The sequence below is a fragment of the Myotis nattereri genome (genome assembly GCF_964212035.1).
Source record: "Myotis nattereri genome assembly, chromosome: 1".
In the NCBI taxonomy this organism is placed as follows: domain Eukaryota; kingdom Metazoa; phylum Chordata; class Mammalia; order Chiroptera; family Vespertilionidae; genus Myotis; species Myotis nattereri.
Window position 1 is genome coordinate 62,608,412 of NC_138075.1, and position 12,940 is coordinate 62,621,351.

A 12,940-nucleotide genomic window follows, 5' to 3' on the forward strand; every position below is an offset into this window, starting at 1 on the left:
AGGTTAGCTTACTGCTGGGGTCCTGCTGATCAGAACTGGGTGAGACGGGCTGGACATGCCCTGAAGCCCTCCCATTGTCCCTCCCTGGCCTCCATCTTGCACCAATGGGGTCCCTCAGCCTGGCCTGTGCCCTCTTACAATCCAAGACCCCTCGGGGGATGTTGGAGAGCTGGTTTCACCCGATCCCCCACAGGCCAGGCTGAGGGACCCTACAAGTGCATGAATCCATGCACCCGACCTCTAGTTAAATAATACAGGAGAAGTGGCTGCATTCTTGAGAAGATGCCATGTGGATGAATCCACAGCTGGGGCAGAAAAAAATAAAGAAAACAGTAAAATAAAATATACAACGATGCACTTAGGATAGGTTTTCAACCTGCTCAGGGAAATATTTCTTCCATTCTTATGGAATCTAATACAGCATATATCAGAAGGCATTAAGAATAAAAACATACAATGATTTAAGATTTTCACTAGATCTCTTGAAAGCTGCCAATTTACAAAGACATCAGGTAAAAGAGTGGTAAATGAAATAAAGAATATTGGGAGACGGGGAAGAAAACATGTGACATTTGTGTACACTTGGGCATAAATAAGAAGGCATAATGACACCACTTAAATGTCAAAACTTCTGAGAGTAGGATAGCATTTAGTCCAAGATAATGCTCCATATTTTCCTTCGGCATGCTTAAATTATTCAGTGTCTGAATAATAAGCAAATGAGAAAAGCTCCATTATGTCTCTATTATAATTTTGGAATCACTGTATTGAACATTGCTTCAAGCTATTTTTCTTATTCTTTTTTTCTTATCATCATCCTTTTAATTGTTTAGAGGGTTTTACATAGAAGGCCTATCAACAAGTTTCATATTGGGCAGCACGTTTTAAAAATATTTGTATGGAATAACTTCATATATAACATTCATTTCAGATGTACAATATGCTTATTTGATATTTGTATATATTGCAAAATGATTACCACAATTCATCTAATTAATATCTATAACCATACATAGTTACAAAAGTTTTTTATATGAAGAGAACCTCTAAGATCTGCTGTCAATAACTTTCAAATATATAACACACAGGATTATTAAGTACTAGAGGCCTGGTGCACAAAAATTTGTGCACTCGGGGGGGAGGGGGGGTCCCTCAGCCCGGCCTGTGCCCTCTCGCAGTCTGGGACCCCTTGGAAGATAACAACCTGCTGGCTTAGGCCTGCTCCCAGGTGGCAGAGGGCAGGCCCAATCCCTAGGTGCAGCCCCTGGTCGGGCTCAGAGCAGGGCCGATTGGGGAGTTGGAGCACCGCCCCATCATGCACAGAGCAGGGCAGATTGGGAGGTTGTGATGCCACCCTCAGTCACGCTCAGGGTAGGGCCGATTGGGGGGTTGGGGCACCGTCCCCTGTCACACTCAGGGCAGGGCCGATGGGGAGGTTATGGCTCTACCCCGTCACACACAGAGCAGGGCCCGTGGGGGGGGGGTGGGGAGCTCCCCCCTATCAGGCACAGAGCAGGGCTGCTCAGGGAGTTGGGGCGCTGCCCCTTTTCACGCTGATCCCAGTGCCGGGAGGCATATTACCCTTTTACTATATAGGGTAGAGGCGTGGTGCATGGGTGAGGCCATCAGGTTTGCCCTGAAGGGTGTCCTGGATCAGGATGGGGGTCCCCACTGGGGGGCCTGGCCAGTCTGGGTGAGGGGCTAAGGGCTGTTTTCAGGCTGGGAGTGACTGAAGTTCCCAACCGCTCCTTTTTTTCTTTTTCTTTTTTTTATTCTGGGTCAGCTTTACCTTGAGGCTTGGCTCCAGCTCTTAGGCCTCTGCGGCTGAAAGTAGGTTTCTGGCCTGTGCTTACAATGTTGCGAATATGCTGGCTGAAGTCCGGCGGTATTTGTTAGAATGTTTCTTAAACTGCCCGCTCAGAGGCCTGCAGCCACAGGCGGGGAACATTGGTTTCCTCCAACGATCCTCTGTCACTGAGGCAAGCAAGCCTCATGTTAGTTTCAAGCTGCCTGGCTGCCGGCCGCCATCTTGGCTGACAGTTAATTTGCATATCTTGCTGATTAGCCAATGAAAAGGGTAGCAGTCATACACCAATTACCATGTTTCTCTTTTATTAGTGTAGATAGTCATCATGTGGCACCTTACAACCCATGGCTTATTTATTTTATAACTGGGAGTTTGTCCCCCTTTCTCTCATTGCTCCCACCCTCACCCCTGCCTTTGGCAAGTACCAATCTCCTAGTGTCAGTATCTATGAGCAATTATTTTTATGATTTCACACATAAATGAAATCATACTGTATTTGTCTTTCTCTGTCTGACTTATTTCACTTAGCATAATGGCCTTAACGTCCATTCATGTTGACGGAAATGTCAAGATTCCCTTCTTTATGGTTGAATAATATGACATTGTAGATATATACCAGGGCATTTTTATCAGTTCATCCACCTAGGTTGCTTCCATATCTTGGCTATTGTAGAGAATGCTTCAAGAAACACTGAGGTGCAATATCTTTTTAAATTATTATTTTTGTTTTCTTTGGATAAATACCCACGAGGGAAGTTGCTGGATCATATGGTAGTTTTATTTTAAATTTTTAGAGTATCTCCACACAATTTTTCTTGGTACCTGCACCAATTTTCAATCACACTAACAGTGCATGAGGATTCCCTTTTCTTCATATACTGGCCAACACTTGTTATTAGTTATCTTTTTGATTATAGCCATCTGGCATGTGTGAGGTAATATCTCATTGTGATTTGGGTTTGATTTCCCTAATAATTAGTGATGTTGGGCATTTTTCATATATATGTTGGCCATCTGCATGTCTTTTTTGAAGGCATGTCTACTCATGTTCTCTGCCTATGTTTTAATCAGGCTGTTTGGGTTTTCTTATGTTGTGTTATGTGAGTTTTTTTATATGTTTTAGATATTAACCCCTTATCAGATGTATCATTTACAAATCTCTACTACCATTTAATAATTGTGTGTATGCTTTTTTGTGTGTTCAGAGGCTTTTTAATTTAATGTAATCCCATTTATTTATTTTTGCTTGTGTTTGCCTTGCTTGAGGAACCATATCTAGAATGACATTTCTAAGACTGACATCAAAGTGCTTACTACCTATTATTTTCTTCTAGAAGTTCAATGGTTTCTGGTCTTCAAGTCTAACAATTTTTAGTATATTTTTGTATATGGTGTATGAGAGTGGTCATCAGTTTCATTTACTCTTTCTAATTAAAATAGTACTCTGTGTTGTATCTTTTGATTTTGTTGATAGTTTCCTTTGCTGTGCAGAAACTTGTTTGGTTTAATGTAGTCTCACTTGTTGATTTTTTTTTCTTTTCTTGCTTTGGCTTTTGGTGTCAAATCCAAAAAGTCATCACTAAGACCAATGTCAAGGAGCTTATCACCTGTTTCCCTCTAGGAGTTTTATGGTTTTATGTCTTATGTTCAAGTCTTTAGTGTATTTTGAGGAGAGGGAGGGAGGGAGGGAAGGAGGGAGGGAGGGAGAGAGAGAGGGAGAGAGAGAGAGAGAGAGAGAGAGAGAGAGATGAGAGACACACATTATCTGTTGCCTCCCACATGTACCTTGACTAGGGCCAGGGATTGAGCCTGCAATCCAGGTATGTGGCCTTACCTGGTAATTAAACCTGACACCCTGCAGTACATGGGCCAACACTCTAACCACGGAGGCATACCGACCAGGGCTGGAATTGTTTTCTTCTTTTTTTTTAGTTCATTTTTAGTGTATAAAAATGGAATAGCTTTGTATTGATTTTTTTTATCCTGAAACTTTATTGAATTTGTTGATTAATTCAGACAGTTTGTTGATGGAGTCTTTAGGGTGTTCTACTTGTAATATCATATTATTTGTACATAGTGATAGCTTTACCTCTTCCTTTCTGATTATTTATTTGCCTAATTGTTTTGTCTGGGACTTCCAATACTATGTTGAAAAACGTTAGCAAAAGTGATCATCATTCTTGTCTTGTTTCTGATCTTAAAGGAAAAGCTTTCAGCTTTTCACCACTGAAGATGATGTTAGTTGTGAGTTTGTCATATATGGCCTCTACTATGTTGAGATATGTTCCCTCTATACCTACTTTGTTAATAGTTTTTTTAAAATCATAAATAGATGGTGAATTTCATCAAGTGCATTTAGTAAGATGATAATATAATTAAAGTCCTTTGTTTTGTTAATGTTGTTTATCACATTGGTTGATTAATGGATATTGAAATATTCTTGCATGCCTGGAATAAATCCCTCTAGATCAGCCGTGGGCAAACTACAGCCTGTGGGCCGGATCCGGCCCATTTGAAATGAATAAAACTAAAAAAAACAAAAAGACCGTACCCTTTTATGTAATGATGTTTACTTTGAATTTATATTAGTTCACACAAACACTCCATCCATGCTTTTGTCCGGCCCTCCGGTCCAGTTTAAGAACCCATTGTGGCCCTCGAGTCAAAAAGTTTGCCCACCCCTGCTCTAGATCATGGTATATGATTCCTTTAATTTATTGTTGAATTAGATTTGCCAATACTTTATTGAGGATTTTTTTAAATCTATGTTCATCAGGGATATTGGCTTGTAATGTTCTTTTCTTGTGGTATCTTTGTTTGGTTTCGTATCAAGGTTAATGCTGGCCTAATAGAATTCCCTCCTATTCTATTTTTTGGGTGAGTTAAAAAAGGATTGGTATTAGTTCTTCTTTAAATATTTGGTAGAATTATTATTCAGATAATCTGACCAGAATATGTATAGCTTTTTATATGTAAATCATATCTAAATAAAGTGGTTTAACAGAATAGGAACAAGTTTTGACCAGACACCTCACCAAAGAAATTGAATAAATTGTAAATAAACATATGAAGTGATGGTTAACATCGTATGTTGTTAGATAATTATTAATTAAGATAACATTGTGACACTGCTGCACACCTATTAGAATAAAATCATGTCCTGGAAAGGATGTACAGCAACAGGACTTTTCAACCACTGCTGGGGGACACTGGACTTGTAGCCACTTGGCAAGATAGATTGGTATTTTTCTACAAAGCTAAATAGGTTTACCATATAATTTAGTATTTGTATTCCTATGTATTTACTCAATTTAATTGAAAATTTATATCCATAAAACATCTGCACACTATTGTTTATAGTAGATATATTCATAATTGCCCAATGTTGTAAACAACCAAGATATTCTTTAAAAGGTGACTGGGTAACCAAGCTGTGATGCATCTATAAAATTAAATATTGTTCAGGAATAAAATGAAATGAACTATCAAGCTACCAAAAGACACAGAGGAGCCGAAACCGGTTTGGCTCAGTGGATAGAGTGTCGGCCTGTGGACTGAAAGGTCCCAGGTTCGATTCCGGTCAAGGGCATGTATCTGGGTTGCGGGCATATCCCCAGTAGGAGATGTGCAGGAGGCAGCTGATCGATGTTTCTCTCTCATCGGTGTTTCTAACTCTCTATCTCTCTCCCTTCCTCTCTGTAAAAAATCAATAAAATATATTTTAAAAAAAAATAAAGACACAGAGGAGCCATTCATGCATTTTGATAACTGAAAGAAACCAGTCTGGAAATGAAATGACTACACACTGTTTGGTTTCAACTATATGGCATTCTAGAAGTGGCAAAACTATAAAAACTGTAAAAAAGATCATTGGTTGTCAGGGATCTGGGGGAAGAAGAGGAGGGATGAATAGGTGGAGTAAAGGGTAATTTTAGGGAGTGAAACTATTCTGTATGACACTGTAGTGGTGGGAACATGATATTAGGCATTTGTGTAAACACATGGAACTATACAACACAAAGAATAAACCCTAAATTACACTATAGACTTTAGTTAATAATAATGTATTGGTGTTGGATCATCAGTTGTAATAAATATACCACACTAATAACAGGGGAAACTGTGAGCAGGGGAGAGAAGGTGTATACAGAAAATCTCTTCATTATCTGCTTAATTACTTGAAAACTTTAAACTATCTAAAAACTAAAGTCCATTAATTTTTAAAGAGAATAAAAAAGAAGAGATACTGCACCAGTAAAATATTGAAATGCCAATATACTAGAAAACATGATAATTTCAAGGGAAACATCAGAAGCACTTTATTCAAAGTAATGTCCATCACTAGCTACACATTTCCCCCATCTTTCAGGTAATTTGTGGATACCATCCCAATAGAACTTTTCTTGTTTTGGAGGCAAACCATTCAGAGACCCAATTGTCTACTTCTTCGTTTGTTTTGAAGTGCTGCTCAGAAAGTGTGTGTGCCATCGGTCAAAACAAGTGGTAATCTGAAGGAGCAAGGTCTGGTGAATACGGTGGGTGGGGTAATACTTCCCAGGCAAGATCTTTTAACGTGTCTTTAACTGGTTTTGAAGTGTGTGATGGTGCGTCATCATGAAGCAAAATTACTTTGCCGTGTCTTCTGGCACATTCTGGTCATTTTACGATAAAAGCGTGGTTCAAATTGATTATTTGTTGTCTGTAGCAATCAGTATTAACGGTTTCACCTGGTTTTAGAAGCTCATAATACACCACACCTTCCTGATCCCACCAAACGCAGAGCATTGTCTTCTTTCCAAAGCAATTTGGTCTTGCAGTTGATATTGGTGGTTGACCTGAATCAACCCATGATTTTGTGCATTTGGGATTCTCAAAATAAACCCACTTTTCATCGCCAGTCACAATTCGATGAAAAAAAAGACTTTCTTTCATGCCATTGAAGCAACATTTTATTGATGACTTTTTTGGTTTTCCATTTGTCTCTGGTTCAGTTGATGTGGCACCCATTTTCCTTCCTTTAAAATCTTCCCCATTGCTTGTAAATGATCGGAAATTGTTTGCTGAGCAACGTTTAATCTTTCTGCAAGTTGTTTTTGAGTTTGACACGCATCTGCATCCAATAATGTTTGTCATTGTTGGTATTTAAATTTTTTCAGCTGACCTGGATGTTCTTTGTCTTTCACATAGAAATCATAAATTTTAAAGCATTTAAACCAGTGTTCACAAGTATCTTGAGATGGAGCATGTTCACCATAAGCTTCCTGAAGTATATGACAACTTTCTCTTCAAAATAAAGTAATGAATTAAAACTTCCCACAAATACCCTTTTTTGGCACAAAATTTAACATTTTTAAGCATAAAAATATCTATGATGTTAACACCTTTAGCAAATTTGACATATGAAGTTTTGAAGCTTGCTGTCAATACAACAAAATAGCATACATATCAAATTGCATATATATGAACATATGTGTAACTCCATCTATTAAAAACAATCCGCATTAGTAACCAGTACACCTAGTAAATGCTATAAGAGATCAACTTACTTGTTTTTCTGCTTTACCTAGCCACAACTGCTTAGAAGCAGCTGATTAGAAATAAAAATTTCAATGGGTAGGTGTGAATAAATTTGTAGAAAATTATATATATATGTGTGTGTGTGTGTGTACATATATAATTTTATAGATAAGCTGATATCTACTATATATAATATATATATATATATATATATATATATATATATATATATACAGATTAGCAGCCTAGAACAACTTGGCATAGGAAAAATAAACCTATATCCTTTTGATGGCTATTAACACGTTAAGCACCAAGCCTGTTTTGTCTTCCTTTCCATTTAGCCCGCGATATCCAATTTCACCAATATGCTGGCGGCACCAGTGACTGACTGGTCTGGACAGGAAGTATAGTGTCAGTCACTGGTGACTGACATGGCGCTTAATGTGTTAATAGAATGTGCCATTTAGGTTACATTTTATCTGTAAGTAAAAGAACATTCAGACTTCAATCTGCTTAAAGTTCATGTAAAGCCTTTATCTCATGTAAGAAATATTGATGGGATATACATTTGATTTAACTGAATATCAGGAATGCTTTTGTCTCTAATGATAGAAACACCAAAAAAGAAATAATGCCCTCTACAAAATAAAGGTTTTATTTATTTTTCTCACTATTAAAAGTCTACATTCTAGATTTTGGCGGTTGTTAGGCTTTGGTTCACGGTGTCAATGATAGTTAAGGCCTCTATAATCTCTTGTCTTTTTCTTTCATGTTTGCCATGTTGTTAAATGGCTTCTTTGTCTCAAACATCACATGGCTTTTCCTGTCAGGAATAGGAACAGATCAGAAACAAAGAGTACATTTCATGTAAATCTGTTTCCCTTTTAAAACATTTTCCAGAATGCTTCGCCCACCAACCGTTCAAGTTATATCTCACTTGCCACAAAAATATAACATGGTCTTCCATTTGCAAAGAATGCTGGACAGTGTACATATTTTAGTTAATCTCATTTATGACCCCAAAAACATCAGAGTTTTGTTAGTAAGTGGACCTGACTCCATCATAGCAAATTCACTGTAAAAGTTCCAGAATTAATCACATCCAGGCTTGAGAAAATCCAAAGTCTGAAAGTACTCTTTTATTTGGTAATATTCTCTCTCAGAGCAAGAACTATGTTCCCAAATGCCCCTATCCACACCAGAATTTTATTTATTGACTAGAAGAGGCCAAAACCTGATGCTTAAACTAAGCTTTTCCAAGGAAAATGGTTGCTCTATTATGATTAATATTCACAAAATCTAAATTCTGGCATCAAAGAATTAGGGAACATTTGCTAAATAGGTATCCAAAAATGTTTACTAGAGTGTTACCGTGTGATGCAATAAATAATATTCTAAATATCAGCTCTGGATGGATCAAACATATTGACTTTTTTGATAACTTGTTTCTTTATTTAGAAATTTTACTTCTGTGAAATTCTTAATTTCCTGGTGAAAAATAAAGCAGTCACTCCCATATACTAGTTATTAAAAATATGTTCATATTTTCTCACAAGGTTGGTATTTGGGAATATGGCAAGTGGGACGTTTGGTAATGTCTCCTCAGAATGAAGCACCATTCCTCATGCTGAATGGTTGTGTTTGCTGTTATAGATCGTGCTGTTTATCCTGAGCTTCTAGATTAGCATACTAAGGACGATAATTGGTTTGTGTCATAATATAATAAGAGCACACTCTTATATATCACTGGTTGAGCACATTTTAGTCATGTTACATTCATTTTTGCATTATAAGCATATGAGAGAAGTGCCATTTACTCTTTACTGCCTCGGAAATGTATCCAAGGTCATACAACTAGGAAGTGGCAAGCCTAAGATTGGAATCCAGTCTGGACTTCATATGTTTTTGTGTTCTTACATGCTTCATATACTCCCTCCTTCCTTTATGACAGGTGTTTTTTGATGCTCAGCAAAGGAGCTAGTGTGTACTAAATTGATCCAAGGATCAGAGTTCCCATTTAGAGATATTACTTTGTACAAATCATCAAACAAACATTGTTTTGATTGATAGCAATTATGTAGTTGTATTTCGCTTATTTTCTGTTCTTTCTTCTTTTTGGCTGATGGTATACTAAAAATAAACTAGTTTTCCTACATTTTTTAAAATTTACTTTTTATTTATTTTATTACTTTTAATTTTTATTGTTGAGTGTATCATAGATATACCTCATCTCCCCCGCCCTTTAACGCCCCCTACCTGGCTCCCGCCCAACCCCAGGCCTTTACTGCACTATTGTCTGCATCCATAGGCTATGCATATGTGCATATAAGTGCTCTGAATTTATTGGGGTGACAATGGTTAATAAAGGTTTACAGTTTCAGGCGCACAATTCCACAAGATATCATCTGTACAATGTATTGTGTATTCATGACCCCAAGTCAAGCCTCATCCTATCACCATTTATCCCCCCTATGCCCTCCCCACTTCCCCACACCCTTACCCCTGGCAATCTGTTGTCTGTGTCCATGAGTTTGTTGTTTTCTTTTTTGCTCAATCCCTCTATCCCCTCACCCAGCTCCCCAAATCCATCCCCTTGACAGCTGTCAGCCTACTCTTTATCTATGAGTCTGTCTCTATTTTTCTCGTTAGTTTATTTTGTTCATTAGATTTCACATGTAAGTGAAATCATATGGTACTTGTTTTTCTGACTGGTTTATTTCACGTAGCATAATGCTTTCTAGGTCCATCCATGCTGTCACAAAGCATAAGATTTCTTTCCTTTTTAAAGGCTGAGTAGTCTTCCATTGTATAAATGTACCAGTTTGTTTTATCTGCTCACTACTGAGGGACAATTGTGCGTCCTTCCAAATCTTCGCTATTGTAAATAATGCTGCAATAAACATAGAGGTGTATACATTCTTTCAAATTGGTGTTTGGATAAATTCCCAGAAGTGGAATTGCTGTGTCATAAGACAGTTCCATTTTTTTAATTATTTGGGGTAACTCCATACTGTTTTCCACAGTGACTGCATCAGTCTGTATTTTAACCAATAGTGCACAAAGATTTCTTTTTCTCCACATCCTTGCCAAAACATGTTTTTTGATTTATTGCTGATAGCCATTCTGACAGGTGAGAGGTGATATCTAATTGTGGTTTTAATTTTCATTTCTATGATGATTAGTGATGTTGAGCATCTTTACATATGTCTATTGGTCATCTGTCTATCATCTTTGGAGCAGTGTCTACTCAGGTACTCTATCCATTTTTAATTGGATTTTTGTTGGGGAAATTGAACAGATCCATGCCAAATAATGAAACTAGGCCACCTTCTTATACCATACACAAGAATAAACATAAAATGGATTAAAGATGTAAGTGTTAGATTCAAAACCATAAAAACCCTAGATGAAAACATAGGCAGTAAAATCTCGGACACTTCTTGTAGGAATATTTTTTTCTGCTGTATATCCTCAGGCAAGAGGAACAAAAGAAAAAATAAACAAATGGGACTACATCAACTAAAAAAATTTAGCACAGCAAAGGAAGCCATTAACAAAATGAAAAATAACCCCCTGAAATGGGCGACAATATTTCCCAATGATACAGCTGGTAAGGGGTTAATACCCAAAATTCATAAAGAACTTATACAACCACACACACACACACACACACACACACACAATCTTTGAAGGTAAAACGTGGAGGAGACAACTTATCCCTACAAATGTACTATTGCTTTGATAAATTGCCTCCAATAGTGTGAACTTGGAGAGGCATATTAAGGCAAACAAGTTGCCTAGTGCAGAATCAGATTTAGAGTTGAATAAGAATATCAAAACTTCAGCTTTTTAAAGAGTAGCTAGGAAAGCTCTTACCTACCAAAAAGCATCATTGAGAGCTAGTCTCACTTCAAGGCCGTGAAAATTTTATCTAAAGTTAGGCAAGAACTGGGAAGCAATGCCAAGAGCTAGGGAACTGAGCCTGGTTAGAAGTTAGATATTGCAGTTTAAGGAAAGGTTCCAGGGATAAACACAAACCAAACCAAAATAATCAGAAACACAAACCAAATAACTAGAAAATTAGAGGAAGGTCTAGTAATAAACACAGGAACAGCAACAAAACAGAGGTGTCAGTTAGTCCTCCATAGAAAGACAGTTCCCTCACTAGCAGACACTTCTAGCAAGGGAACTATCACTTTACGATTCAGAGCAATCTTGGATTGTGAATGGGTTAGGTCCACCAGCATATCTGATGACAGGTGAGCTATAGGACAACACAAAGGTGGACCTGAGAACAGGTCTCCAAGTTGCACATTAAAAAATATATATTTTTTATTGATTTCTGAGAGGAAGGGAAAGGGAGAGAGAGAGAGATAGAAACATCAATGATGAGAGAGACACATCCATTGGTTGCCTCCTGACCATAGCATGGGATTGAGCCTGCAACTGAGGTACGTGCCCTTGACCAGAATTAAACCGTGGGCCAACACTGACCACTGAGCAAAACCAGCTTGAGCCAAGTTGCACATTTTTGTTCACTTAATAAGCTCCTTTAAATAGCCTTTTGGTTAAAATGCAATATCTAACTTAATAATTTTCTATTGTAGCTTTGTTAACACATGGATTTTAACGTCTTTAAAATCTTTTTAATACTACAAGTTCAGGATAATTTTCAGAATATAAAAAAAAAATCACTGATGATGTTTGAATATCAAAATGATACTGAAACTCCACTGACATCCTTTACTCAGATATTCTGTAATGGTATAAAACAATGATAATATCTAGTGTGAGCTAGGATCAAGAGAAATAGTCATTACCATCCTTGTTCTAAAAGACATTTTGGCAATATATTTCAAAAGCCTCAAAAACCTGCCAACCTATTGACCTAAGAATTCTATTAGTAGGAGTTTAATTAAAAATTAATCAAATAAATACATGCAAACACATGTTAAAAGTTCATAGCACTATGACTTGTAATATTAAAATTTTTGGAACAACTACATTACCAATAATATGGCTTATCCTATATAATAAAATCCTAATATGCAAATCGACTGAATGGTGGAATGACCAGTCGGCGGGGGGCAGGGCCGGCAAGCAATGGCACCAGGCCAGCCAAGGTGGGTGCCAGCAGGCAGAGGGAGGGGACGGCTATTGGGGGGCGGTGGTGACCAGCAGCAGTGGAGGGGTTATGGTGGGGGCAGGGCCAGCCACTCGCCAGCCAGCACCTTCCCCGAACCCCTGCCAGTGGCCTCCTGCAGAGGAAGGCTGGTGGTGGTGCAATGCGGGTTGGGGCCCCTGATTGGCCCGCTGGTCACCTCCCACAGAGAGAGGCCAGTCTGCGGCTTAGGCCTGCTCCCCCCCAGGAAACGGGCCTAAGCTGTCAGTAGGACATCCCCCAAGAGCTCCTGGACTGCAGGAGGGTGCAGACTGGTCTGAGGGACCCCCTGAGTGCATTAATTATCATGCACTCGACCTCTAGTTTAAAATAATCATATATATTCAGGAATAGGAATGCTATGAAACCAATAAAACAGACGTAGATTCTCTCTGGGTGGTAATATAATAAAATATTAAGTGGCAATTACTAACGTATTCCTTCAGACTGTAGCT